The sequence below is a fragment of the Coenobita brevimanus genome, chromosome 112, assembly GCF_032717465.1.
Source record: "Coenobita brevimanus isolate Jiangsu-jjx chromosome 112, ASM3271746v2, whole genome shotgun sequence".
Lineage (NCBI taxonomy): Eukaryota > Metazoa > Arthropoda > Malacostraca > Decapoda > Coenobitidae > Coenobita > Coenobita brevimanus.
The window spans coordinates 32271864-32275492 of NC_137065.1; the positions used below are offsets into that span (position 1 = coordinate 32271864).

General features: G+C 47.1%; 1 pseudogene; it reads right to left on the reverse strand.

The window, feature by feature from the left end:
- Positions 1 to 1734: 1734 nt before the first annotated feature.
- On the reverse strand, positions 1735 to 1887 carry LOC145418192 (5.8S ribosomal RNA; annotated as a pseudogene).
- Positions 1888 to 3629: the final 1742 nt, after the last annotated feature.

The following is a 3629-nucleotide window of genomic DNA, read 5'->3' on the forward strand; positions in this document are numbered from 1 at the left end:
CTGTAGTTCATAATGTGTTCCTCTGAATGGTCATTCAGAATCACTGCACAGTCAGTAATTTCATTTCACTAAAATAATAATGATGCTCTCTTACACTGTCAAATTTGATTCTCACATACAGCTTCTAAACCTGACATCAAGCACTATTCAGGGACCAACACCAAGGAAAGAAATGTATCATCTGCAAATAATTACATTATCAAACAAAGCTTCCATAAACTTCTAAACTTATCTTTTTCCTTCCATTTTTTTTTTTTCTCTTGTTTGTTCTTTCCTGTCTCTTGCAGCTCCTGTCTTCTTTCATTGGACTCTTTGGACCTTCATTTAAGCTAAAAGTAAGCAGTCGTGTGCCTTACCACATCAGACCTCCAACATTTATTTGATTTTGTGAAAATGTTAGCCAGAAGTGAATAGTCAATGCCGAAAGGTTGAAGTTCAGCAGTGATACCAGTCGAGTACTGTTTTAGGTTAAACAAAGACTGGATATCAATTCAGTTATATAATGCAACCACAACAAAAAATTATAACTAGTGTAAGTGTTTAACCATTTAATTTTTCAACTTAAATTCCACATCCTTTTAGCAAACCCACTTCTGGTAAATCAGAACGGTTTTTACCTATTATATTCAATTTGAATAAATAGATCTTCAAAATGTATAACTGTTGCTATTTTACCAGCAACATAAAATATGTAAATCAAAATGATACTACAAATAATGAGATGCTCTGGCCAAGATAAGAGGCTAGAAGTGGAGAGTCTGACTTGGAGTTTAAGGGGAAGACCAAGGATCAGATGGAGGGCTGGAGTGGACAGAAATATATGAGATGAGGTGTGTAAGTAGGAGGGATGGCAGCCAATGACATGAAAACTCAGTGGTTATTTTGTTTTATTAAAAGTGCAATATCTCTTTCTGCATGTTTTGCACAACTACAGTCACTGAATCGACTGTCAGATGGTTTCTCAACAAAATCTCTTGGAATTCCATTTAAATTACATTATGTAACCTCTATTTCTGTTTTTTTCATATATATTGACATTTCTTCATATGATTCACTATGATCAACAGCTTATGGAATTTCATTATCATTTGTAATTGCTTAACCATTTCCAAACCACTGATTACATTGACATAATTTCAGAGAAACTATAAGGAAGTCATGTAAATCTCTTGTAATAGCTTTAATAGGGCAGCAACTACAATCAAAATGAACTAACAGGAAGTAAACTGTTTTTCTCAACACGCAACTGTTGCTTACTGAGGATTCATCCTTAAGTAATTTTTGGCCCACCGAATTAAGTCCATTGTACACGGTTCAAAGGAAAAAAAAAAAAAGAGACCTTATAATGGCAAGTAAAACTAAACTGGTGACAATTACGGGATTGAATTGTGAAATCAGCACGGAATATTTTTTTTTTTTTTTCATTCATTGCCAGACGCCATGTATCCCAGAAGCGGGGTGGCCAAGGCTTAGAGTTGTTTTACAGGGAGGGGCACTAATCCTCCACCAACCCCATTTAATACGTAGGGAGCATGCATGGTTTCGATAGATGTAAACCACCCAGCATTGTACATGGTTACATGGCTTAGAGGAAGGACGGGCAGGAGAGTCCTGTTGTCACCGGCGGTTGAGTAATAAAGTCCACCTATCCCTCTTCCATGAACTCTGAGTTACCTGATTTTACAGGGAGGGGTACAAATCCTCCACCAACCCATTTGGAACGTAGGGAGCACGTATGATTTGGACAATGGTATCACCCAGCAGTGTCTGTTTAACTCAATGTGCGTTCGACTTGTCGATGCGTCTGAAAATGCGTATCACATACCGACTCGCAGTTCACTGCGGTCTTCATCGACCCACGATCCACGTGATCCCCGGTTAAGAGTTCACCGGGGCTTTAAGACTAGCATGGCGAAGCCTGTTGTTAATATAGTTAAAGCAACCTGACTCTACAGAAAAGCCCTTTCCGCCGACCAAGGTATCGCTCACGGGTGAGTCGCCATACGGGCCTATCACCCTCCTTGGGTAATGAGCCGCTTTCAAACGAGACTTAGGCGAGAATGGTCGGCGTGCTGGACCCTCTGAAACGCAACACCCCTCGAGGACGCCTCAGTGAGGGTTCGAGGTTATGCGCTGGGCTCTTCCCGGTTCAGTCGCCCTTACTGAGGGAATCCCTGTTGGTTTCTTTTCCTCCGACTATTAATATGCTTAAATTTGGCGGGTGATCTCTCCTGGGACGAGGTCGTGACCAGGAGTGATTATTGTTTGATACTGGCAAGGTAACACCCTCCACTACACTTCTTCTTCTCCTCCTCCTCCTCCTGCTGTTGCTTTGTGGCTCTCTGGTGGTATCAGTACTACTATGGCACTGCTTGTTCCAAAGTTCTTCTCGGTAAGGTGGGCAGCTGCTGCTGCTGCTTCTCTCTTGGGCCTCACTGCTGCTACTGCTGCTGCCGCCTGTGTGAAGAAGGCATCTGCAGCACCAGCACCGGCACCAGCAGCAAATCAACTGCTTTTCTCACCTGACACTTACTGACACACCACCACCACTTCTACTGGCAACAGCAGCAGCAACCAACTTCCAAAAGCTCGTTCGTGTTGTCAGGGCTTTCCCCGCCGCCGGACCATCCACCCCGCCACCCCCCACCCCACCACCGGGCCACCACCATCCCACCACCCCAGGAAGGGACAACGGGGGGGCTAATGACCCAGGGCAAGAGGGTCACCCAACCACCACTGACCTGTGCCCCTTTTCCCCGCAACTGCCCCGACACCAGGTGAACCAGGATCGGAGACAACCTCACAGGCGGGCTAACCATCGACAGCAGTGGGGTGGGACTGATAAAAAGTCAGTCCCTAGTAGCTTTTTGGCGACGGCCATAGTTACACCCTTCAAGGGCAGGAGGCCCTTTGATGAGCCACGAGGTGTCCCCACCTCTGCCACAGTGAACCACGAGGGAGCAATACCCTCTGCCACACCAATAGTGAGCCACGAGGGGGTAGTACCCTCTGCCACAGTGAGCCACGAGGGAGAAATACCCTCTGCCACGGTGAGCCTCGAGGGGCCAGTACCCTCTGCCACAGTGAGCCACGAGGGAGAAATACCCTCTGCCACAAACAGGGCAGGAGGCCCAATAGTGAGCCACGAGGGGCCAGTACCCTCTGCCACAGTGAGCCAAGAGGGAACAACACCCTCTGCCACACACCCAATAGTGAGCCATGAGGGGCCAGTACCCTCTGCCACAGTGAGCCACGAGGGAGAAATACCCTCTGCCACAAACAGGGCAGGAGGCCCAATAGTGAGCTATGAGGGGCCAGTACCCTCTGCCACCCCAAGGGTAAGAGTCCCTAGTAGAAAGCAAAAAGTGGGTCCCAGGGTAAAGCAACCTTGAGCCACGGCTGTGACAGAGACAGGAGAGAGAGTCGCCTCCGTGCTGCCCTCCCTGTATATAAGAGAGAACATGGTCTCCGTGTGCACTCTACCTTCAGCGTTCCCCTGTGGGAATAGCTGGACACCACTCAGGAGAGTTGCCCCGAAGGTGTCACCGGTGCGGAGGCAAAGTCCCAGTCCGGACCTGCCTCCTACTCCTGGGAAATTCTTGTCTGCTCCAGGCACCAGCAGGAGACGA